We start from the raw sequence: 27477 nt of genomic DNA, 5'->3' as shown, positions 1-27477 counted from the left end.
ATAATGGTTGACTTAGTAGTCCTCATTTTATTAACTTCAGTAGATTCTCAAGGACAGCCAGTTTTTAATGCATTTTTTTTCATTATAAACTACTATATGGAGGAAAAGGTAAAAACTATTAAAAAGAATTTCTATCTGCAGCTAGAATTTGCCAGACTTATAATCTATCATTTTTGACCAAGTAAAGTACATATCTTCTTTTTAAATGGACAGGCATTTAAGACATAGTAAAGTGTGACCATTTAAAATAAGTGAATGGAAAAATCCATGATCCTATAGAGATCTCCTAAAACTCTGCTATCCATTTTTAAAATAAAGTTACTCTTATTTTAAAAATTTTGATTAGCTATTTCAAACTTAAATGATAGTTCTTTTTAAATTTCAATTTAAAATTTAAATCAACAAATTTTAATTTAATTTCATTTTAATCTAAGTGTAGGCTAGCTGAAGGATTTCACTATCTCATCACACCTGAAAAAGCAGTCATGTAACCGTTTTTCTTTAGAGATCATGCATAATCCTCAGTATTTTCTATCATCAGTTGCAGTGTCTTTCTTTAATTGCAAAGAAACAATTGGATCTGATCTGAGCCTCTAGTAACCACCCTTCCTAACATCCATTATAAAATACATCCCGGTCGTTTCCACACGGGGCTAAAGAAGGATCAGAGAATCCTCTCCCACCTCCTCTTAGCTCTCAGCAGTACTTTCTCATTGTTGACACTCCTCTATGTTACAGGAGTAGGGAGTTGAAAGAATTCAGGGGTTTCATCTACATGGATTCAAAGCTTTTAATGCTTAACTATGTTTCCTCGGGTAGGAAGGAACAGATTTCCTTCTTTTTTTTTTTTTTTTTTTTTTTTAAAGATTTTATTTATTTATTTGACAGATAGAGAGATCACAAGTAGGCAGAGAGGCAGGCAGAGAGAGAAGGGGAAGCAGGCTCCCCGCTGAGCAGAGAGCCCGATGCGGGGCTCGATCCCAGGACCCTGAGATCATGACCTGAGCCGAAGGCAGCGGCCCAATCCACTGAGCCACCCAGGCGCCCCGAACAGATTTCCTTCTAAGGGGTGTTGTACAATGCAGAGTAAACCACAGAAGCCAGAAATTGGTCTGACCACCACCCATCGTGTATCCTCCTTCCGTCACAGTAGAAAGAAATCCTGATCTCCAGTTGCTAAGGTGTGAAGAGATCCTCATGTGAAAAAGAAGCCATCAAAGATTACAACAAATTCTCTTTATTCTTTATTCTTGCTGCCTCTCTGTGCTATAAACCTGCTGAGGCAAGGACACAATATTTTGTGCCCACTATTGTATTCTCAGAACGTATGACAGAGAGGAGGCTCAGAAGTACTTGCCTCATAAAATGCTGAATGAATGAATAAATGAATGAATGCACAGAACATCCAGATCTTAATTTATAATTCTAGAAACAAAGGGAAGGCGCAAAGTCTGCTAGTCGTTGCTGGCGGCCCAATCTGAATCACTTCTTTGGAGGCAGAAGCAGGGGATCCGTGTCTGTCTCATCGTGTCACTGAATGGTCCCCAGTCTCTGCCAACAGATAAGAAATGTCAACAGCTTAACCCAGTAGCTTTCAAAAATAGCGTAGTTGATGAAAATGGAAATTTAGGTGCATGCTAGAAATAAACCATTTGTCTTCAGTCCTAAGAAGGATAGGGTGAGAACAGATACTCCTCAGAGAGATCTAAAATATTTTTTAAGACCCACCTAAGCGAGGAAATGTCAGAAGAAACCTCTTCCCTCTCAAGAAGGCACACATAGTCCATCTTAGTGTGAACAAATCCGGTTAAGTCATTCTGAAAACTTGAGGATTATGGCAAGGCACTGTGTTTCCTTAAGATTTCAGTCAAGATTTTTTTTTTTTTTTTTTTTTTTTTTTTTTTTTTTTTGCTGTCATTTCCAATAGCGCTGGCAGTTTTCCCCAAAATTTAAATGAGTAGTTGTACGGTGAACCAAGTTGTTGTGGGTTTCCTGGTGCGTGCACCCCCCTCCACCACCACCACGTGGGGCAAGGGGGAGGGAGGTGGCCACTCAGGCACGGCTTTTTCATCCCTTTGCAGACAACTCCGGCTGCTGTGAATACTGAAAATAGCTCAAATGCTCTCAGAACAGTAGCACCACCCAGCAGCTGGGATTCTTTCCCTCTCTTATTTGCCTCCTCTCTTGTCTTTTTTTTCTTCCCCTTCAGACACTTGGATTGGACTTAATCTTAAACCTCTGGAGTTCAAGACCTTTTAAAAAGGGCTAAATAAACAATCTCTACATGTAAAAGGCCACTGACTCCTACTTCCTCTGTTGAGAGCAACTGTTGAACCCCAGCTGCCTGTAGGTAAGATTTTTATTCTGAAATTATTTAATTGGTTTATGATATGTTTATGACTAAGATCTTTTCAATAACTTATTTCTGGTGAGAATAAGCGGAGGCTGCCAACGATTTCCAGGTAAATACGGGGTTCCCGACTACAGCAGGGGTATCTGTGCATTTTTATGCTTGTGCTTTACTTTTAAACTTTGCTCCCAGCTCTCTGTCACGTTGATCCCTCTACACACACACACACACACACACACACACACACACACACACACATACACACACCTGGGTCTGAGCTGCATCGGAACTCTAATTAACCTGCCTGCCAACAGTGAGGGGGGGCTCCCAGACATCATAATTCTGTTGTTTAGACTGTTTTACTTATTTTTAACTTTCTCATGGCACCGAGAGGAAAAAAAAAAAAAAGGAAACGCTTACAATCACCTGAGCAAAGAAAATGTTATAGTTGGTCTTTAAGGACAGTGAGACAGCTCTATTTTGTTTTGTTTTTTCGTCACTGGTTTGTGGATTGCTAGGGCAGAGTTCGAACAGCTTTTTTTATTAGTGCGTTTCATTTTTTGTATGCTCCTAGCACAATTCAGGTGACTCAGTTTTGAAAATGCCTTACCTAGCCAAAGGTCTTCCGCTAGCAGGTTTCTCTAATGTTGACAGTACAATATTTCGGTGAGGTTTCTGTGCCTCTCCTCTCCCCCTCCTTATGCTCACACTTGACATTTTGCAAAGTACTTTGATCTGTGGACTTTAACTTCAAACACAGCATTTACTTTGATTGTGGGTATTTACCATGGTCAGTAAAAAGTCTTTTTTGTTTTTTGTTTGCTTGTTTGTTTAATGCTTTTATACCATTTCCCTTAAAGAATCTATTGGGCTTGGGTTTTCCCCCACTGATGATGTCTCAGGTTAACCCCCAAGTCAAGGAAAAAGACTTTTCTATGGCAAGGTCTCTCACCATATAGACTTTATGACTCTGCTGCAGATCTGTGAACGCAACAAAGGCTGGTGTGTACAACCCGGCTCTATCAACCTCTCCTTTGATTGCCCTCTCTTGCCTCAGAATTACAGTGTGCCTTGGGGCCTAATGTAGCTTTTTTCACATGGACACTGAAATCCTTGGAATTTAAAGATTCTTGTCTCCAAAGAAGTTTATTGGTATCTCAGGCCACATGTCAAAAGAAAACATGCATTTTAAACACAGTGTGATCTTCTGGATAACTCTAAAAAAAAAAAAAAAAAAAAAAAGTAAAAAGAAGAAAACTTAAAAGGAAAGAAAGGAAAGAAAATTTTTAAAGAGGAAAACTGGGTGGGGGGAGTGGGAAATAAAAATAAAAAAAAAACCCAAAAAGCAAAAACCAAACCAAAACAAAAACCTTTTGTAGTCGGAAGTTTTTATGCTGGTGAAACTTTGGCTGAGTGAGGGATAAGAAATTTTTATAAACAAGTGTATTTCCTAAAATAGGCAAAGTGGAGTCCTCTTTTGCCATTCAATAGACTTTTAGATGTTCCCTTTACTTTAAAGAAAATTCATGGGTTGATTACACTGGTTTGTTATTTTCCAAGTCCTCTGCTAGAGCGGAGGTTGGCGTCCCGTGGCACGCTGCCCACCGCTAGCTGGGCTGCACGTTAGGAGTAGAATGAGCCTAACTAATCCTGTCAGGAGACTGTTTCAGTCCCCGCCAAGGACTGTGGCTCCTTACAGCTGGCCCCGTCTGCTCTCTGCACCCTGTGCCTTGCTAAGAAGGCAGGAAGCAAGTGGCCACAGGGCGAGTTTCCAGAGGGGCGTAGCTCTGGAGAAGGCTGCGGGAGAGGTCACTTCCAGAGGAGGCATCAATGCAACGTAATCTCCAGAATTTGAATTTAGTAGGAAAACCTTGAGATGTTCAGTCAGCCTTTTTTTTTTTTTTTAAATTTCCAAAAAGTTGGACATTTAATTGTTACCTCTTCCCTTGCAAATCTGTATTCTAAGGCCTATATTAATAATCACATTCCTGCATACAGTCAACATTTTAAATCCTCTGGCTATTTTGAGCAAATGTTTCACCGCTTCCTGGGGCCTTTAGGGGTCTAGAATTTTCTCCCCCTTAGCGCCAGGAAGCCTTGATTTGACATAGCTGAGGGCAATACGAGTTTAGTTGGAGAATCCAGCGGCACCACGATGAAATGGGTGTGGAAGAAGATAGTCATTCCATTCTCCAGCAAGTCATCTTTTCCTGCTTTGTCATTGTTGTGGGGTCTGTTTTTTTGTTTCTCTTCACCCTTTAATTTTGCTCCGAAGCTTTGGGTTGTTTGAATGTGAAACTCAAGGTGAGACCCAGCCAAAGCCACTGAGTTTCACACAGGTTGCACATGAAAGAGGCCTTCTACTCAGCCTTGCTTGAAACTTGGCCCACGTTGCACCAGAAGTTTCAGGAATGTCAGTGAGCCTGGATTTGAAACATAATCCAAAACCTGGTGACTTCTGGTGACTTTGAGACCTTATTGTATATGTAGAGACTCTGTCAAACAGGGACATCCCTTATTTTCATATCTTCTAGTGTAATTCGTGTGTACACACATTTCCCCCCCCACTAAACTCTCATTATTCTATGATATTTTAAGGCCAGGTTCAATCCTAATATGAATTTTTATAGCCGTGGTATTTAAACATTGGCAAAGAAAAGTCTGCATTTTAAATTCCAACACGGTCTGAACCACAGTGGTGTGAACATGTTGGTATAATTCAGCTGAAGGAAGGAAGTCCCAGGAGAGTCATGGAATGTCTTTCTTTGCTTAAATATACCTCTGTGCTCGTGAGGAACAAACAGTAACATTTTGTCCAGGTCTATCCGTTTGACAGTATGCCTTTTGTTCCCTTCCAAAGGTGGTGTCAAATATATTGGTGGAAAAATAATAAACTTCCAGATTTTTTTTTTTTTTTGCTTGCTCAACTGATACACTCATAGGGAACATTGTAAGCATTGAAAAGTTTAGTACTATTGCTTGTAATGTAACTTACACGGAGAAGAAAAGAGTACTCAGCAGAGTCAATTTCCTTCAGAAAAGCTGGGTGACCTAGAGCTGATGTGTGTATTAACAACAGTGAGACAGAGCAGGGTTGTAAAGGGCTGTGTGTGTGTGTGTGTGTGTGCATGCGTGCGCGTGTATGTGCGTGTTGAGTGGGGGAAATGGGGAGTAGAGAGGAAGAGGGGATTCATGAGCTTTGTTCAGCAAATATGTCACATCTAAATCAAAAAATACTCAAGCCTAGGATCTGAAAACCTTCCTTTATTTTGTTGATCATATAGATTGGCCAAACACTGAATTTGGGACAGGGGGACACATTATTTTTCTCATTAAAGATTCCAAGGATTACATTCTGATCATTAGGACTCCGGAAATGGGAAATAATCCCTAAAAAAACATGACCAATTAGGCGACCTACATAGTTGTAGATGAACTTGCATGAGCCAGTCTCTGGCTCCCGTGACCATTACAGATGCTAAGGCACCTAGAGAACTAACATTTGATGTCTTTCTATCAGCTGGAGGATTTCTGAACTCATATGAGGGATTTTCATAAAAGTAAATTTATGACCTCATGAAAGATTTGACAAAATTTATGAGGTTTACAATTATTCTTTGAATATTTTGTTATCTTATTCTTGATACAAAAAAGCATTTTATTAAAGATACAGTTTGCATTTTTAGCAGGTGATGCTCAAAATGACTATAATTAATTCCATACGGAATAAGGCATTTGAAAAGCTGACAATAACAGAACTTGGGGACCTTGTATGTAGGAGCTGCATTTTAACACTGACTTCACTATTCGTAATATGCCATATATGATTTTGTTATCCCAAAACTAATACAATAGAACAGAGGAGAGAAAGGTGCACAGAAGGAGGTGTAGAGGAACCAACCAAGAGGAAACAACCCAGGACCATCCTACCAAGGGTTCTCCCTAAACACGTCATGGTACAAAGAGTTGACATTTTGAAAACTATCATCCATAATAAAATAGAAAAAAGGAAAGGGTAAAAATACCAGGCTGAAAATAAACATCAGATATGTGCATATGCAAATGTTTCTTTAAATCATGAAAAGACCTTCTTTCAAGAGTGACCTCACTAGGGCTGCCTGGGTGGCTCAGGCAGTGAGGCATCTGCCTTTGGCTCAGGTCATGATCCCAGGGTCCTGGAGTCTGGCTCCCTGCTCAGCGGGAGTCTGCTTCTCCCTCAGTCCCTACCTCCCCACCCCCGCTACTCAGGCTCTCTCTCTCACAAATAAATAAAATCTTAAAAAAAAAAAAAAAAAAAAAGGAATGACTTCACTGGTTATTTAAGAACACAAAAACCAGTCACTTAAAAATCTTCTCTTGTGCTTACTTAGTTGTCAGAAAAATTGACTCCCTGTAGTACTTATCCATTGTTTAAGGATATATTATTATAGCCCATATTTATAGCACTACATTAGTTTTCTTTTAAAAAAAAAAACTTAGTGCCAGCGAAAGATATCAGTGATAGATGATGACATAAGAGGGGGCTTGTCCTGATAGGTCAAAGGGGATTATTGACCTGAAGCAGATAAAACAATCATTTCCAGGAAAGTCATCATTCTCTACCTAAGTTTTTATTTGTTATTTGGATATTATAATTTTCTGTGAAATAGAGTAGTATTTTAAGTAATGCTTTAATAATTATATACCAAAACACCATGGTGATCTTAAGGCCTACTCTTGGATAAGATGGACTGTCAAAAGAATATGGGCATTTCTTGTAGGTTTAAATGCAGACTGCTGTCAGGGGATAGTCAGCTCTCCTTAGCAACACTCCTATCCTGGAATTTGTCCTGGGCAATCATGGAGTAGGAAACCTCAGGGACCCTCTACAGCATCCCTGTACCCATTAGGAAGTGCAGCCGACTTGGGCCACTGGCTAATGTTAGGGTAGAGATGGGAGGAGGAGACTCCCCTTTCCTCTGCTCTTGGACAGAAGGCCTTTCTGAGTCTCTTCATTCAATTATTCTTTTTTTCTTTTGTCATAGTTCTTCTCTATATTTCCCCTTCTCTTTTTCCAGGAGAAACTGAGGTCTTTCCTGTAAATTTTGCCATTCTTGAGTCATTGGAGAAGAAAAAAGTCCAAGGGAGTTATCTCTGGGGGCTATGAGATTCATACCCATTCCAAGGCCAGCCCGTGGCCCCCTGAGCTTGGAAGAGCATTTGCATGGGTACCATAGCTAGAGCTATGTTTAACTCTTGAATGACTCATAGTAGGATAAAAATAAAGTAGATATGAGGGAGTGCTTCCAGGTCAAAACACAATATCCACTCTTTCAACCAAACTGTTTATTTTACAACAATTTTAAACTTACCGAAAAATTGTGAAGATAGGACCAGAGTTTTCCATATATCCTACACCAGGTTTCTTGTATTATTAACATCTGACAGTAATATGGTAACTTTGTTACAATTAATGGACAATTACTGATACATTATTATAAAGTCCGTCCTTTATTCTTACTTCCTTAGTTTATACCTCCTGTTCTTCTGTTCCAGGACCCTATCCAGAATGCTATATTACATTTAGTCATCATGTTTTCTTAGATTCCTCTTGACTGTGGGAGTTTATTACCCTTCCCTTGTTTTCGATGACCTTGATAGCTTTCAGGAGTACTGGTCAGGTATATTGTAGAACATCTTAACATTGGAATTTGTGCGATGTCTTTCTCGTGATTAGATAGGGATGTGTTTTGGGGAAGAAGGCCACAAAGGTAAGGTGCCATTCTTATCACATCATAACAAGGGCACATACTGTCAACATGAGGTATCACTGTTGATGTTGACCTTGATCACCTGGCTGAGGGAGTGTCTGTCGGGTTTCTCCACTGTAACATTACTCTTCCTCCTCCTTTCCTTACTGTACTCTACCAGAGGCAGTAACTTCATGCACCTCACACTTAAGGAGTAGGGAGTTACATTCCTCTTCCTGATGGAGTATCTACATAAATTATTTGGGATTCTGCAAGGGAGACTGTCTATTCTCCCCAGCTTCTTTAAATTCAATCATTTGTATCAATACAAACACATGGATGTATGTTTTATACTTTGCATTACAATCTCATTCTGCTTAAGTAAAGTAGCTGCTCAAACTGCTCAGCAAATGGCTCCAGCTGTAGCCATGGGCAGCTCTTACAGGAGGCTGCTGTGCCTTCTCTTTCTTTTAAGATTTTATTTACTTACTTGAGAGAGCGTGCACGAAAGAGAGCACAAGCAGGGGGAGCTGCAGAAGGAGAAAGAGAAGCAGGCTCCCAGCTAAGTGAGGACCCTGACATGGGGCTCAATCCCGGGACCCTGAGATCATGACCTGAGCTGAAAGCAGATGCTTAACTGACTGAGCCACCCAGGCGCCCCAGCTGTGGCCTTTGACATAGTCCCATCGTTGTGAGGATTTTTTCCCTGGGACTACAAGATGCTTCAACCTCATTGTATATATTTCCTGCCCCAGTTCTAGAATCAGTCATTTCTTCAAGGAGGTCTAGTTCCTTTTATTAAAGAATGATAGGCCAGAGTACCTATTTTAACTTTTTGAATGTGACCTTACCCGCCACTTGTTTTTTCACTTGAAGAAAATCTTTTTTGTTTATGGATTTTTCATTCTGTAACTGGTAATAACTTGATACATATATAAGGGTAGTCTTTCTTGATTTTTCAGACTCAAGGGACACAAGCTGCCCTTGCATACTCACCATTCTGTGATTTTGAAACAAATTTAATCCAATATGATCAAATTTGCTCTTCATTGTTAGTTTTGGTGGGAGATTGAAAGTCTTAGATGTGGTCTTCAAGTCTTAAATGCACAGTGTAAAGGTAGAAATTAGATGTTTCCTCCTTAAATAGATGTAAGAACATCTTACATTATTTAAAATATGATCAATCAAGATTATTAAATGACTATGGAACTCTCTTGCCAAGCCTTGTCACTAACCATATTTGAGGAATTGTGCCACATGCCGCTTGAGTCCCATAGAGGACTCAGTCAACAGAGCCACTCAACATACATCAGAAGATGGACAAGCGGGTCCGGGTGGCTCACTCAGTTAAGCATCTGCCTTCGGCTCAGGTCATGATCCTGGGGTCCTGGGATGGAGCCCCATGTTGGGCTTTCTGCTCAGCAGGGAGCCTGCTTCTCCCTCTCCCTCGCTGCTCATGCACTCTCTCGCTATCTCTCTCCCTCTCTCTCTTTCTCAAATAAATAAATTAAATTTAAAAAAATATATAGCCAATGCAGAGGTCCACACTGCCATGGGAGCAGAGTTAGGCTTTAATAATACAAGAAAATCAGAAAGGTTCTCACAGAGGGAAGAGCTGTATTTGAATGGAGTCTTTGGTCCACAAAAGAGGGCATTCAAATGGAAGAAGGTAATTGTAAATAAAGTCTCCAAGGAGAGAAAACTCAGTAGACAGAGAATGTCCAGAAATTTGGTATTGCAAAAACTTAGGCCCGACAGGAGACCCCTGGAAAGGTATGTAGGGTTGGTGTTCATTTGTTGAGAAGGAAATTTTAAGTTAGATCCCTATGTTATTATGACTGCTGTCTCGTGTTCAAGATGATGAAGGAAATGAAGCATAGGACAAACCCTATTAGGCAGATATAACTGAGAAGTAGGTAAAGTAGAAATAAGAAAAGGAGACTAGCTGCTACAGCGCATGAGTCATCGGGACTGTTCCGTATTGCCATCTTCAACTAGACTTTGCCCTAGAAACTGAAAGCCTACCTGCAAAATGATTGCACCTGTAAAGTTTTAATATTATCAGAGCTAATAGGTTGTATGTTTATTGTTTTGCCAAATGCATAGCTATTTCATATTCAAAAATTACTTCGATTTCCTTGATTGTCTATAAAATAGATCTAGGGTGGTATTACTATTAATATGGGGTTGGTCAAGCAGGCATTATGCTCCCCAGTGTACACCTGAGGACACTGACACCCCGATAAGTTGTTGTATCCTCCATTTTGTGTCCCTAGTAAATAGCAAATGGTAGATTGGCTTTCATGTCAAGATTTTTCAAAGTGTGCCATTCTACCCAGTTATAAAAAGCAAAGATATAAAATAGGTTAGAAATAATAAGAATAATAAGAAAAGGGTTTAAAGCTAGTCCATGGGGTGCCTGGGCAGCTCCGTCGGTTAAGCATCCAGCTGTCGATTTTGGCTCAGGTCATGATCTTAGAATGGTGAGATCAAGCCCTGCATCAGGCTCTGCACTGGACGTGGAACCCACTTGAGATTCTCTCTCTCTCCTTTTGCCCATCCCCCTCTCTTGTGTGCTCACTCTCTCACTCTTTAAAAAAAAGAAAAGAAAATAATTAGTCCAGGCAATGAAGGTCCTATTTCTGTGACTTTCTATACTTCACTGAGAAAAAAAAAAATGAGCAAAAGAGAGATGAAGATTACAGAGAAACACATGAATGTGCCAACAGTACAGTGAACCATCGGTTATAACCAGGCTGACAGAAACAAGATACAGGTAGCAAAAATAAATAAATAAAGTTTAGAAACTTGATACAGTTTAAAAAAAATAATGTACTCTCTTATAAAAGGTCAATTCCATGTTAGAAAGGATAGAATAGATTACTAGTCTCTTGTTCTAAATCTAAATTTGGGCCTGAAAAAAGAAACTGAGTTTAGTTTAATGGAAAACCACGTGTACAGCATGTGTTTTTAAATTACTGTATTTTGGTTACTTTGACTTGTTGTATATCCTGGTGCAAGTACGACTTGGAATTGGTTTAGTTCTAGCGGAGCCATCGCTGTTGACATGCATTCAGCTTGGTGGTCCTTCTCCTGTTCAATTTTGCAAACCTAAGAAGTTTGGCTGGTTTTGAATTTAACTCCAAATAGTATTCAGAAGTTTAGCGTTTGTTTGAGCTGACCATTTAAATATTTTAAAACTAGGCAGCATTCAACTTTTAGAGCTAATTCTTACTATTAAAAACAGCCTGGGCGCCTGGGTGGTTGGGTTGGTTAAGCGACTGCCTTTGGTTCAGGTCATGATCCTGGAGTCCCAGGATTGAGTCCCAAATCGGGCTTCCTGCTCAGCAGGGAGTCTGCCTCCTCTGATCCTCTCCCCTCATGCTTTCTCTCTCACTCTCCCTCTCTCTCAAGTAAATAAATAAAATCTTAAAAAATCAAACAAACACAAAAACCCAAGAAGGTTGAAAAAATTACTTATGGGTACATTTTAAGTGAATTTAATGAACATACGGCCAAATACAGTTAAGAAATGTATTTTTGAGGGACGCCTGGGTGGCCCAGTGAGTTAAGCCTCTGCCTTTGGCTGAGGTCATGATCCCAGGGTCCCTGGGAGGGAGCCCCACATCAGGCTCCTTGCTCACGGGGTCTGCTTCTCCCTCTCCCTCTGCTTGTGCTCTCTTTCTTTATCTCCCTCACTCTCTCACTCAGTCAAATAAATAAATAAGAATCTTTTAAAAATGTACTTTTGATCTAAGACGAAAAATATTTTCTATTCTACGTTTATTTTTTTTATTATGAAAGTGTTCACTCTTTAAATGGAAAATTATCCAAAACCAAATATGGCTACCTAAATGTGCAGTTAGATTAGAAACTCCACGCTGTGGTACCAGCAGAGCCACGTGTTAGAAGATGCCACGTGGCATCCGCCTGACCTTCATGTGCAGTCTGTGAATAGACCAGAACAGGGAGACTATACTGAAAGATTCAGCAGGGGAGTGTTGGAAATAAATGAAGACATTTTGTACTTATTCAAGAAGTGTGTTAAATGTCGAACTAAGAGATCCAGGCCTCACTCTCAAGTAGGAAGTGGCCATTGTCCTTGACTGTACAGGGCAATAAAATGCTAACTTTTGGGAGACATAAACAACTTCCAGGGTATCACCTCTTAGTGACTGAGTTTAAATAAGAAATCAAATTGTTCACTATAAAACTCATTTTATAACTTAGAGTGTAAATTGTTTTATAGTTCTATTTATGTAACTAATATAAAATTTTAAATAAACCATGAATCATTTTATAATTTGAAATATAAATTATTTGCAAATAACATGTGAATTTTGGGGGCACCTGGGTGGCTCAGTGTAGGGTAAATCTCTGCCTTCGGCTCAAGTCATGATCTCAGGGACCTGGGATCGAGCCCCGCATCGGGCTCTCTGCTCATCAGGGAGTCTGCTTCCCTCTCTCTCTCTGCCTGCCTCTCTGCCTACTTGTGATCTCTCCCTCTCTGTGTCAAATAAATTTTTTAAAAAAATCAATACTTTACCATTACTAATTCTAACATGAAGTTAAATCATTGAAATTTTCTTTTTGTGTCAACTCTAATTATTTTCTTATTTTTTTTAAGATTTTATTTATTTATTTGACAGAGAGAGAGATCACAAGTAGGCAGAGAGGCAGGCAGAGATAGAGGGAGGAAGCAGGCTCCCTGCTGAGCAGAGAGCCCAATGCTGGGCTCGATCCCAAGACCCTAAGACCATGACCTGAGCCGAAGGCAGAGGCTTTATCCCACTGAGCCACCCAGGCGCCCCAACTATAATTATTTTCATTCAAGGCAAAATAAAACCAAAGCTAGATGTAAACAAGTTCCTAAACTTTATATTGATAACACAGAAGACTGGGGCTTATGATAAACTTTTCAAAAATAAATGGAAGAATAAAAAGGTGAGTGAAAAAGTATATTCAGTAGGAATTAGACAATTTTTAATAGAAAGAATAATGAAAGCTGTCTTTTATTTAAAAAAAGAACTTTTAAGATGACTACTAGTCTTCAATACAAAACACATTTTATTTTAACTTGTGTTTGAGCAACCTTACTTTAAAAATTAATGAATGCATTTCACGTTCCAAAATTAACTTAGAATTGGCACTCAGGCTTGGTCTCACATGGGGAGATCCATCACTTACTAACCACAGCTTGTGTAAAAACTTGTAAAAACTTGTCTAGAAACAAAGTGATAATTTTTATGCTAAGGTGAGAAAACGTGATTGCAGTGAGATTTTTATCTTCCTTACAACCCTTTACCTATTTTAGTCAATGAAATTAAACAAAAAGCATTGAGAGTTCAAAATCATTTGTGTCCACATCAGAATTTCCTGTATTCACACATATCCTTTTTTTAAATCAATATTCTGAGTAACTAAATAAGAGCATATGTGTAAAAACACTTGGCAGAAGACCATTTTGTATTTCAGTGAACATCATAGCTTGGCAAAGTTAACACTTGACTGTGCTTATTAATATAAGAAGAATGGTCTATGTATAAATCAGAAAGGAAGAAAATTGGGAGTTTACTGTAAAACCGAATACTGTTTTCAGTGACCCCTAGTGCCTTAAGCAATTTCATATTCATTGACTGAGATATTGTCATAAAGATCTTTTTACAATGTCTCAGTCATTTGTTTCTGAGAGATTCCTCTTCCTAGCATATGTGAATCATATGGGGCTTGAGGATTAAAACCTTACACTCTGATTATAGACCCACCTCAATGCAGGAAGAATTGATAGCACTTTCAAGATAAAAATTCCACAGACTTAGGGAGGAATTGCTTTAAACTTTAAAAAAAAAAAAAAGCACCAATCAAAAATCTGTATCATACAAGTTCACAGAAATATATGGACTGAAAAATGTGAAATTCAGACACTTCTTTTAAAAAATTTACATACATACAACTGGTCCTTACTTTTGACACTTAACACTTCTTGGACATCACGGGAGAATAAAAACCTAATGATCTTTCATTACCATTTGGCTAGAATCAAAATTTAATTTTGAGAATTTTTATTCTGATTTCTTCCGTTTGTTTTATGTAGAGAGTCATTCCAATATGCTAAAATGGAAAAGCTGGCAGACATCACTATATTTTTGAGAGTTTTGATAAATGATAGATAATACTGAATAATTTTTTCTGGATTTTTTTTTTTTTGGTTGTTACAAGTAATTTTACATGTTGTCTGAAAATTCAGTACAGGAGCCAAAAAAATTAATTATTTGAAATCATAAAATTCAAAGAAGAAGATATTTTGTTTCTAGGTAAATTCCACTGGGGTATATATAAAAAATATTTAAATTATTAATAATAAACACATTGAGTAAAATAGTGAAGTTCTAATAACACAAAGAGTGACTTTGAATTTCCTCTTGTCAGTGTTACTAAAGCCAAGAAACCTATTTTTATATTACTAATACAGAGTAGTATATGGAAACGAACATGAGAAAAGGACTTTCAGATTACTGCCCTTAGACAGTGCTGCTTCTCTGACCTTCATTAGAATCTCTTCTTTGTCTTCTGGGACGCTGGAGTGTTTTCCTCCAATCTCTCTGATTACTCCTCAATTCTGCTTACAAGTGCCTCTTTCTTTGCCTGGCTTTCAAGATATTCCCTTGGGTTCTGTCCCTCTTGTCCAGTCTCCCCTGATTTCACCTGTTTCCTCCCTCATAATAATCCCCCAATCTATGTCTCTATCCCTGATCCCTCTCACGAGCTCCAGACTCACATTTCCAAGTAACTGGTAAACATCTCATATGAACTTCGGCAGATGACCTTAAACTCAATACTTCTAAAACTCATCTTCTTCCCGCTCCCAACTTGCTCTTCTTCCTCAGGGCTCTATTTTAATAACTGTGTCACCCAGTAATTCAGGATTAGAATCTTTAACAAGTATTCACATTTTCCTTCATACCAGTTTAAGTCACTATTCATTGATTCTACCTACCCACACACGTCTTCCTTGAAGCTAGAGTTATTTTACCACAATAAACAAACTTTGCATGTGGATTTACCATCTACCAAACTCCCCTATCATAGAGTAAATACATCACCTTTGCTTTCTCATAAGTCTTTAAGCACCAGGAAAGATGGCCATGTGGACCAATGGAAGTAAATTTGGTGCATGGGGTTTAGGCATCAATAGCCTTGTGTGTGCCCAGATAAAAGACAGAGTTGGCTACTTTTCCAAACTCATTAGTAAGAAAAGGGTGTGGCTTATTGTGCCTGACATGGAACAGAGATCTAATGTCAGTCCTGTTACATATCTCAAAAAACGCTTGTCCTCAAGATTCTCTTTCCAACAGAGTAATGACAATGTTCACAAATCACCTGTTTTGTTGCCACTTACTATGTACTGTTGTGATGGTTGTAGGCAAATGCTAAATTATAAATATTTGTTTTAAAAAATGGAATATGATCACAATGCAAAGCGTTAAACCACAAACTCCATATGATTCGTGTGGTAGTAAATGAAGTCTTTAAGAAATTAATTATTTTTTTTTATTTAAAGATTTTTATTTATTTATTTGACAGAGAGAGAGATCACAAGTAGGCAGAGAGGCAGGCAGAGAGAGAGGAAGGGAAGCAGGCTCCCTGCTGAGCAGAGAGCCCGACGTGGGGCTCGATCCCAGGACCCTGAGACCATGACCCGAGCCAAAGGCAGAGGCTTTAAGCCACTGAGCCACCCAGGCGCCCCAGAAATTAATTACTTTAAATAGAGATTTAAATCAAATAAAATATGCATATCTTCAAAGCTAAATAGTAAAATAAATGACTGAAGCAATATAAAAAGAGGGCGTGACAACATTTCATCCAATAAATATGAAATTGATTATGCATTAAAATTCATTATCCATGACCAGTTAAAACACTATTTTGTTTTATTACTAAACCCCTAATTTCTTTCCCCTGATGTATATGTTAGGTCATTCTTTTTAAATATAAGCACAGCCAGGTGTCAAATGTGTGAAGCTATAATGTTCAGTAAAAATATAAAAACAAGAGATGGAATCATATGCAGAGAAAGGTCCTACTCATTGAATTATTACGATGATTAAAGTAAATATAGCTTCATTTGAATAGCATGATATAAAGGATAAAATTTGAACTATCAGTCTTCTGAATCATCTAATATTCATGGCATCATTTGTCTTTATGGCATTTAATCAATAACCATTTGTTGAGAGTCTACTTGGTACTCTGTCCGCCGTGCAGTAGGAGACAGTTGTTGGAAGGTAATTACCACAACCATGTGATTGAAATTGTAAAGAGAACTATGAAAGAAAATTTCAGAAGGCTGAGAGCAGAGTCTGCAATTTTGAGAACCAGGAATCAGTGACAAAGAGACTTCTAGATTCGGAACTTAGTGACATAATTACTTGGAGTAAGATGAATTACTCGGAGTAGGAATCAGAAGACATGTTGCATTATTCTTAGAATGAGGGCCCTTTCATGAACAGCTGAGATTGAAGAATAAAGAGATTCTGAGCATGATCCCTCCAAAAACATATATATCAAGACCACCCCGAATATCTCCTCTCTAAATATAAGTCTATTTGTGTGGTGGCCCTTGTCTTTTGGAGAAACATCATGAGAATGATAGCTAGCTGTGCTACTACATATAAATTCTCCATGGATTATAGAGATAATGTTGTATTTGCTCCTATTTAAATATTGAAGGAGTATGATTTCTGAAATGATCTATGAAAGATGAATGTGACTTTGGAGAAAAACTTATTTCAGCTTTGAGTAGGGATTTTCAAGATAAACATCCAAGAAAAAGTCTAACAGAGGGATATTGAAACAAAATTTCTCAATGAATAAAGACCTTACTGATTGCAGCTGTGAATTTGAGTACTTTAACATGTATTCAGGTGTTTGCAATGAGGCATATGAGTTAAAAGTGAAAGAAAATGTTTAAAGTTTTCTTTCTCACTTTTAACGACATTTCAAAGAAATACATAATTTCAACATAAAAGACATATTTCTTCCATAGATGAACACAAGTGTATGTGTGTGTGTGTACGTGTGAATTAAATCTTGTAGTTGGAGTGATATCTATTCATCTTTATTTTGTTACTGAAATAGCAATCATTTAAAATATTTTCTGCTTTCATAGTATGGTAACAAATTATTCGGAGTAGATTGATAACAATTTTTTCTTCTGCTCCTTAGACTTAATCATATTTTTGAAATCGGCAGCAAACTATTCTAAGGATGTCAATGTTTTTCTAAACAAAAATAACTGCATGCAATGTGGGAAATGTGGTTTTTAATGCATTACACATTTTACTGTTTCTGGATATGTTCATGAACTCATATTTTTATTTTTTATTTTTTTTCTTTTAAAGATTTTACTTATTTATTTGACAGACAGAGATCACAAGTAGGCAGAGAGGCAGACAGAGAGAGAGGAAGGGAAGCAAGCAGGCTCTCTGCGCGGCAGAGATGCGGGGCTCAATCCCAGGACCCTGGGATTATGACCTGAGCCGAAGGCAGAGACTTGAACCACTGAGCCACCCAGTCAACCTATTTTTAAAAGGCAGCTAAGTCCTCTTGTGGTATTTCTTTTCCAGGGATCAGTATTACTCTAGAAAATGCTGTTGAAATGGCAAAGTGGATGTCTATATAGATACATTTTATTAATTTTTCAGATTATTCCTTCCTCATGTTTGGCTAAATCATTGACAGTAACAAAATGGAGTAAAAAAGACTCATAAAAGATGAATTACCTTTAATTCAATAAATATTAGGTAATAATTAAACAATTAAACCATTGTTCCTGATATAATAGTTGAACACAAGAGCTGGGAAATGTGGGCATGGATGGGGAATGGAAATATGTCAAATAAAGTGGAAATCAAAATGGCTGTTGGAGTCCCCTAAACTGTGCTGTCCTTGAGTATACGCCATTTCAAGGAGCCATCTTGCGATGGAAAACAGAAATTTGCCACATAAGAATGTCGAAGTGCTATGGCATAGCATATTTTACAGAAGTTGAATATTTAACCTTAGTTGATTGCTAAAGTTAACTTAGAATACTGATTACAAGTATAGGATTTTGCAAAATGTGATCAACTTTGAAATAATAGTAATATAAAAGCATATAGGCAATTAATGGAATTATAGCTATGGAGTCTTGCAGATTTATTGTATTGATGTACTATCTGAAGTATCACCATCTATCTTTGAATATTTATCATTGAGGAGAACTCCTTACAGCTTTCTAGTTTTATACTATCAAAGTATTCCATCTTCCACATTCTTTAACAATTCATCTATTTCAGAAATCTCTTAGGTCTTCTCTACTTTAATACTCCACTGTTACGAGATTTTGTGAATTGTACCTATGTTCCCTTTACCCACTGTCATTAAATATACCTCATAGGAAAATGTATCCCTCTTCTCATCCAATGCATGTGCACACGCACGCACACACACACACACACAGACGCAAATCTTATTCTCTTTCTAGGTAGATCAAACTTTGAAAACTATGCAACTATGAGAAGAGTACAGCAGAACCCAATAATGAGTGGTATGGTGACTGTTACTGAGAAAAAAACCAATCACCTCTTCAAGTTTTTTAGCTGAAAGATGCCTTCCTTTTACGAGGCAGAAATAGTTTTTCCTCCCACCTCATCTCTTTAAGCAAGAAACTTATCTTTCGCTCAGGCGTTTGGCGTACCACAGGACATGCTTCATTTCTAAACTTAGAATAACACTGACATCGCCATCATTGCAGAGAGCGCTCAGTCATTCACGTACGCAGATATCGTCCGAGCACCTTTAAGAGGAAAGCACTGTTCTGAGTGGTGGGGACTTATCAGTGAACCCCAACTGGTAAAACACAGGTAAAAATTCCTGCTCCCAAAAAGCTAATACTCCTCTGGGAAGAAAAAATAATAGAAGATAAAGAGAATAAGAGATTACATAGCAGGTAAGACAGTAAAAAATGCTTTGAACATAGAGCAAAGTAAAGAGGATCTACAGAGTGGAGGGAGCCCTATGCGTAGAGCTATCTGGGGGAGATGTGTTCTAGGCAGAAGGAACTGGCCCAGCAAATGCCTAAGGCAACCACTGCATCCTTGCTTGAGGTATAGCCAGGAAGCCTGCAGAGAGGGGAGATGACTGGAGAGGAGCTCAGAGAGGCAGAGATCCTTACAGAAGGATCACTCCCTGGTTGCTTGCAGTAGAGCGGTATAATTCCGAAAGTCCTTTGCATGAAAAACTGGTGTTTCCTTTTGTTGATGATTGATTATTCTTTTTGTTGATTTAAACACACACATTATTTATAGCCCATATACCCAATGGTCACATATCCAAAGCCCCTAGACCACTTGCATCCATAAGCACTACTGTTTAATGAAATATTTGTATTCAAGTCTGTAGACCTAACACTATGACTCTGAGTGCTTCCCGCAGATGATTCCAACTGCCGAGTAGGTAATCACGATGCAAAGTCACATGGACCACGGTGACAAAAAACAAAACAAAACAAAACAAACTTTTATATACGTGGATTATTTCGTTGAATTATATAAAATGAGTATTGATAAATGTATTTACTAAAGAAAACACTGACGTGTAACACAAGCAAAAGTATTTTGATTTATTGGCAACTTGTGAATTATTATTTAGGGCCCAAGAGTTTCTGCTCCGCTGTTCTTATTAATTGTGGGAACAGTGGGATGCTTTGATGTCAGCAACGCTATGAACAATAGTCTCTAACTACCCAAGAGATGTCAAATACAGAAGTCTTTATTCTGATCATCAGCTTCTATGTTAATAATCTACAACAGGTTCCATTTATTACTTCGAGTCACATCAGGGGCCAACCAATTTGTATAAGCTATTGCTCGAAGCTAACTCCTATAGTAAGAGTAAAATAAGAGAGCTACCATTATGTCATCATTTTTAAACACCTAAGCCTGATCTTTGCCATCCAGTTGTATAGATCTAACTGGAGGGAAGCCGGATGTTTTAAGGACTTGAAATGGCTGGACTAACTTGTCTTTGTGATATATTATACAATAGGGAGCAATTCTATACCAAATGGATTTCTCTCTGCTAGACTGTTGTGCCTTTATGTCTTGATTATACCACCTTGAAGTGGTATAATACACTGGCTCAAATTCCTAGGACTGAGAATAACCATTAAAATAGAATTGTGGTGTTGGTACAAAACAAGTGACATCAAAGATAAATGCTATTATCAGACCTTGAGATTATTTTATGAAGGCATTAGTTTCTGAAGTCTCTTGAATATGAAGTTAATGAAGAAAAGAAACATTAACAAAAATCTCTAAATGTTATAAGGTACAATGAAAGACCAAAATTTAATAGGAGGTTTAGGGATCAAAATTGAAGGGCAGTAAGGGCATTTTTTCCCTGCCCTGCCTTCATCACATACATGAATTTCCCGTCTCATTTCTGAAGTTAATCATGAAATGACAACAAAATCAGATGCTTCTTTTTATAAAGTCATGTTTCCTGAAAGGGCGTAGCACACACTCAATATCTTATGTCATAATAGAAGCTACTGTAGTCCAGAGAAGTGAACTAAACTTGACAATATCTTAAAGTCTTCTAGTAGAAAATCAGGCCACCTGAACAATGAGCTTCTTGGTTTTCCATGTAGTTCAACGAGGAAAGCAGCCCAAAAGTGGAGAAATGCAAAACCTCTTCAGGATCCAGCCCTGGGTGTTGACTTATGTTACCTATAAGTGCATATAGCAGATAAATTTGTGTAGGCTGACCATGTATAGTTAAAGCTATGCAGAGTTCAGGCCATACTCAACAGTGAGTAGAATTTGAGCTTTGGATACTTCAAATATACACTTTTTTTTTTTTAATTTTGAGGACTGATTGATATTACTTCTTTAGAACAAAGATCCTAGAACAAAACAGTAAGCTTCATGAAATAGTCTTGTTTTTGGAAAACATGATGAAAAACCCATCTAAAGTAAACAGAAAAATTATACTCTACGGTATGATTATACTGTACTGAGGCGAAATTTTTAATCCGAATTACAATAATCTTTAAATCTTGCAGAGATACGTGTTCAAATGTGAGTCATGATTTTTGATAGCATGAACAAATTGACAATCATGAGTTGGATTGACAGGAGATTCTGTTGCATATCTTCTATTTGATATTCTTGGAAAATTCTCCCTCCAAGAAGCTGTAAGTGAAGGGTCCAGCTAACTTTACTTCTACCACTGGTCTAAATCATATGCACACCATTAAAATTCCTGGATGTCTTCATTTGTTTAACATCAAGCTGCCTTGATTTTATGGTTGCTTTAAAACACAACATTCGTAAATGTTGTAAAACGTTTGTAAAAATTAGGGACTTTAAACTTTTTTTTTTTTGGTTTTTGCCTTACATTAAATCAGTGTATGATCAGATAATACACTGATATTTACTTCAGATCTGTTTTCTAACATTCGAAGTTAAATTTGTTCTTTTTATCAGTGTGACTGTGTAGGAGATCAGAATAAGTGAGATGAACAAACGAAAGATTTTTACTTCAAATGAGATATGAGAAATGAGAAGCCATTGCCATCTTTATATGTAATTAGAAGGAAAGGTCTTGAAAGAATGACTAAGATTATTCATAGTCCAAAATGGTATTGATGGTGTGTTCTACGTGATGTTTGTTGAATGGTAAGAAGGTCAAAATGAGACCTTTGGCTCTTGTGATCTGAGTGAATGGTACTCTGGTCCCTGCTTGCTAGCCAAATCTGGTTTTTTAAAACTTGTTGCTACTTCCGAGCTCTATGACAGTTTTTGTTGTTCTGTCTTCTTTGCTAATTGTCTGCCAGTAAAATCGTGGCTAGCATAACTCGGGATCTGATGTTTATACCAAATTTCAAGTTGTGTATCTTAGAACTAAGAAAGTGTCTTACATGTCAGAGGCCTCACATCTGTGATATTTCTGGTGCCTATTATTTTCTTGTGACTTTCCCTTCAAATACTTTAAAGGAGCATGATTCTACAGTCTAAGCAGAGTGGAGTCCATAGTCTCATTCCAGGTGGCTGTGACTTTTCCCCGTGTTAAGACAAAGATATGGGTGATACTAATCAAATCTTTCCCACAAACTAGACACGACTGCTATGGGAAACAAGACTGATAGTCACCAAGAGAAAGGAGCATGATGCTTGGAAGACCAAGGGAGTGGTCCAGCCATGATGACCAACTAGGTCTGTTCCCAAATTACTGCTTGGAACCGAAGCCTTCCTCCACCCCAATTCTCACCCCCACACTCCACTGACCTGCACTGGTATAAAATTTCCTTGAGTTGCATCCTCTAGAATTTGAAGGTTACAGGTTACAGACATTGGCCAGCTTGACACAGTTGATAAAACGACAGAACTACATGACTCTGTTGTGTAATATGTCAGTGTAACTTAATAGGTTGTATAATTATATATGAAGATACATTTCTCAAGGATACATTTTTTAAAAGATAGGTGAATAATTTTAGAAAATCATGGTGCCATGACTTTAAAACAATAGGAAATCATGATAGAATTTAACTTTTTTTTTTACTTCATTTGAAAGTATTTAAGTTACATATATGTCTTATGGACAATGCTGACTAAATATTTCTGCCTTCTAAGAGGATACAAGTTAATGATTGAAAGTAAAGAAGGGGCATCTGGCTGGCTCAGAGTTGGTTAAGTGTCCAGCTCTTGATTTCGGCTCAGGACACAAATCTCAGCATTGTGAGACGGAGCCCCGCATTGGGCTCTGCATGGTGTGGAGCCTGCTTAAGATTCTCTCTTTTTCCCTTCCCTCTATGCTGTCTGTCTCTCTCTATAAAGGAAAAAAAAAAAAAGTAAAGAATCAACAGGACTTTTTAAAAAAATTCTGCCAAATAAAATTGTTATCCTTTTTACTTTATCTGAGAAGAAAATTTTTATAAATAATCTTTAGAAACAGACTTGAATCTGTCAAATCCCAAATCAGTACTCCAACTAAAATTTGTGAGATTAAATTTTTAGAAATCCTATTTTACCTTGAAGTCCTCAATGAATTAAAATAAATTAAACAAAGGAAATTAAGATTTTATTATTATAAAGTACATAATATTGAATCTTTACACACTTTATAATTCTCCTGATAATATGTGTGTATGGGTGTGTGTTTATACCATAACCTGTCATTTAAAAGAGACTTCCAGACAATTCTTTATCATCATCAAATAACTTAGAGAAATGAAAAAGTTAGTGGTGTTAAAATGGCTTTAGTTCTATACCCACACCCCCAAAACTTTTTTTTTTTAAATTTATGGGTCACTGTCCTACAAAAGCATTATGGATACAGAATTAAGATTCATTCATTAGGTCTAATTAGGATCAAATATTTATTATGCACCAGTAGCTGCACTAAGTGTACTTCCTAGGATGGAAATTGTTTGTGGCTAATGTGCTGTAGCAACCCATAAAATACTCATGACTGTGTTAACTGGTCCTGAGATCAGTAGCCCCCTTGTGGAATGCCTTTCATCTCAGTAGCTGCTTTATATACGTGGCTGAGGGTTCTCCTGGTACTCTAAATGTAACATATTAATGCTAACTTAAAGATAAATATTATGAGTAAGAGACATGCAATGTTTTCATCTTTGATAAATATCCATTCATTGCCTCCGAAGGGATACAGATTATTTAGAAGATATATTCTGTCATGACTAAATAGGTCAGAATTCTTTGCAGTTTGGAAAGACAAATATAAAATGGGACCAGTAGCTGGGTTTAATTAAGTTGTCACTTCCTTCCATCTTTTCTTTAAGGCAATTTTCCACTCGTTATATCTGAATTCTTTCTGAAAAGAAAGTGTGCTCAGCATATCATGGCTTTCTATTGGCATGATTTGATGGAAGTTATTTTCAGCTTATTAAAAAAGGGTGATGGGGCTGAACATATTCTTTTAAAAGTCTTGCAGTAGATGGATATATTAAATTCCAACCATGATAATATTTGTTGCTTAAATTCATATTTAACCAAGTAGGTACTGACTCTAGAAACAAACCCTTCTCCAAAGCATCTTGGACTTGTTCCAACTGTTTCTGTGCCTAAGCTTCTCCCGGGGAATGTCAGGCATCTTTCCTTGGTTTCCTGTTGTTCTGTATTTTCTCTGCTCTTAGACCTCCATCTGCTTACGCGCATGGATACGTGTGGACACACACACTCTCTCTGTTGTGTTCAACATGTATCTACAGCATTCAGAACACCCCAACTATCTTCCGAGGACAGCTGGGCAGCTGCCTCTCCTGCCCCTCACAGCCCTCGATCTGCCTTCCTCAAGCTTCAGCAGAGATTGACTTTGCCTAAGGATGCGTATTCCTTGCTTGTTGGCCACCCAATTTAGCAGAATGTCCAAGATGTGCGCTGGCTTTCTGTTCATCTCACTTTGTCCTGGGTTTGCCTCATTTCAGGTTATCCTTGGTCTTCGGCATCACTGAGTCTCAGCACTACTTCCTATGTCCAGACTGACTCCGTGCCACCGACATTCTTTTCATAGGGTTCATTTCCCCCCTGCCCTCTACCTCAATCTTAACTGAAAAGCTCATGGATTTCTCTCTTTTCCAAACGCATATGGTATTTAGGACTAATAGCACTCATGAGTAATTAATTTAGGTGCCCATGTTAAATAACAATTCATGTGTGATTGGTTTGCATCTTTGTTTAAATCTTCTATCATGAACTTTTCATGGGATTGGTTTTGTCTCCTCCAAACAAGGTTATGAACTTTTTGAGACAGAAACTGTGTTGTAAATTTTGTGCATCCCTTGAAATGTGATACATGTAGTGGGGATTTGATTGCTACTTGTTCATGTGATTTGAATTTCAACACCCACATAAGGTCAAGAAGAAGAGAAAGTAACTGTATCAAAAGAAGAAAGAGAGGAAAGAACAAGTGCTCCTAAGTAGCTTTTAGTTTGTCCCCCAAGTTCCAAAGTCCAAATGAAAGCCAGAAAACAAAGAACCACATTTTCTCATTTAATTTCCCTATCACTCTTTAGCACTACTCACTACACCAAGAGGGAGCATTTAATTCTCAAATGAGCAACACAGTAGGAAATGTGGTTGAAAGTGGTGCTCATTTGTTACTCTGGAATTAGTTCATTTATTTTCCATATGCAAAGAGTGTACTGACTTTATCAATAAACCTTGGTGAAAACCGTATTTAGGGATTCCACAGCAGTCATTGATTGACTTCTAGAACTTTTCATTGTGCCACATGACTAGAACAGAACATGCTTTTTATCTTAACTATTATTATGGATGATACAATGTTATTGAATTGTGAAATTCTTTTTAAATATATGATTTGAGGGATACAGTGTCTAAATGCGCGTGTGCTCCAAGTTCTTGATATTTTCCAATGGGGAAGAGGAAGTATTGCTGGAGTTACAAGCAATTTTAAGCCCACAGCCCATTGGTGATTGAAGGAAGCCGAATTTTATATCTGATAATACATAGTTGACACTTAAAATGATGGTTTATAGCATCCTTTTCATTTACAATGGGGAATAGTTTCAGAAGATCTAAAGAACTTGCTCCAAGTCACACGTCTAGTGAGTGGTAGAGCCCGGATTCTAACTTGGGTTTGTGTGACTCTCAGCCTCCGGGATCTACACCAGAGAGTCTTTCCACAATGTGATGATGGGTTCAAAGGGAAGTATTTGCATGTATCCATCCAAGTGGTCACATATAAACAGTTTCTTATTTCCCCAGTGAATATACCTAGCAACCAGCCTAGCCAGTGTTTACAGATGGAAAATGAAGCTGTAGCACTCAGTTGGGGCAGGAGGTGAGCAATAATCTCCAAAGAATAGCTTCTAATTTTTTTTGTTTATAAGGAGATTAATGGGAGTACATTTGGCAGTATACACTTGGTAGGCGTGGTAGGTATGCACTCTTTCTTTCTTTCTTTCTTTCTTTTTTTTTTCTTTTTCTTTTTTTTTTTTTTTTTTTGGTTGCATTAAAGGCTTTGGTCTCCATTTCTGTATTTTTTTGTCTACTTGGGCAACTGAAAGTCTCCCATGAGATCCAGAAACTCTAGGCAAACTAGTCTACTCTGACCCATTCTGCTTTTGCCTCTGCCACAGCTCCAAAATTATTTCCTCAAATGTTACTGCATACACGGGACTAATTTACCTTTAGAGTTTCCTCCCTTCATAAAATTCCACTGGCCCCCAAATCCATATGCCCAAAGGTTCTACAACTTAATACAAGTGTCTCTGTAAATTTGACCCAGAATGACCGGGAATCAGAGGTCCATGAGATTAAGTAATTGTGTATAATTAGCTCTGATAGCCAATTTCCTCCAGCTTTGAGGGGAAAAATTTCTTTCTTTCCTTCTCCCTTTCTTTCTTTCTTTCTTTCTTTCTTTCTTTCTTTCTTTCTTTCCTTCTTGTTCTTGCTCAATACAACATGAGCACTTTACCTCCTTCTCCCTGAAGGCTGACTCACAGTGGGAGATCAAGAAGGCAAGAAGCTCAAAGCAATTAAATCTTCTCCGACAGTGTCTGCTGGTCCCAGAGGTAGCTCAGAGGGGTCAATTCCTGGAAGCTGTTTGCTCTTGGCAACATAGTTTTTTACCCCAGGCTGTGGCTCCCAGCAGTCCCAGAACTCAATGGCTTTTGCAACAGCAACGACTACTGACTGTCCCAGTGCTTCCCTCCTCATATGCCCTAAAGACCCTTCTGTGTCCCAGGAAGACTGTGTTGCTCAGTGCCCTCCCTTGGTACCACTCCAGAGTTTGAGTAAGGGCAATGCAGACATTGATTTCTACTGGTGACAGTGGAATTCTATGGCTTTATCAGGACCAGTTTTTATGAAAAGGGTCTAGATCGCAGTTCCCTAAATGTATGTTAAAAACAAACAAAAATATCAAGCCATACCTGTAGCAAACAGAGCCGTATTTCTAAACACACTTTTGGCACTGTCTGCCACCCTCTGGAAAAAAGACCATCTCAGTTTGGGGTTTCCTCGCATTGTTGCTCAGGGTATCCTCCAAGAATAATATAGGTAGAGCCCTTCATTTCTTCAGGTGGAAAGGTGCTTCTTCGTGCAGGAGAGCACAGGAACTCATCAATAAACTAGGTTCCAGAAACAGCCCAGGGAAATCTGAGAGCTGCCAAAGGTAGAATGTAAACCAGCTCTAATATATAGTAAGTCAGGTCTGGCCATTATTTTTCAGTACATTATTTGGATTCCTAAAAACAAACAAACAAACAAAAATGATGAATTAGCTCATTAACAAAATCTAATTAGACTGGAAAATTGCTTTGAGGTAGTTAACAAATCAATTCTATGCCCAAATGTCACGGAT

At 38.0% G+C, this 27477-nt stretch overlaps 1 protein-coding gene across 6 annotated transcripts in view; it reads left to right on the top strand.

The window, feature by feature from the left end:
* The window catches only part of SORBS2 (sorbin and SH3 domain containing 2), a 208057-nt gene that overhangs the window by 29772 nt on the left and 150808 nt on the right, over nt 1-27477 (top strand). For 4 of the 6 annotated variants that reach the window (XM_080796663.1, XM_080796668.1, XM_080796665.1 and 1 more), the window contains exon 2: nt 2210-2350. The gene's annotated coding sequence lies outside the window, so the exon portion shown is untranslated. Of the gene's footprint in view, nt 1-2093; nt 2351-27477 lie in introns of those variants that run through there. The other 2 variants (XM_080796666.1, XM_080796667.1) reach the window with 2 other exon arrangements.

The sequence above is a fragment of the Martes martes genome, assembly GCF_963455335.1.
Source record: "Martes martes genome assembly, chromosome: 2".
Taxonomy (NCBI): Eukaryota; Metazoa; Chordata; class Mammalia; order Carnivora; family Mustelidae; genus Martes; species Martes martes.
The sequence above is the reverse complement of the archived record's forward strand: the minus strand, read 5'-3'. Positions and strand labels throughout refer to the sequence as shown.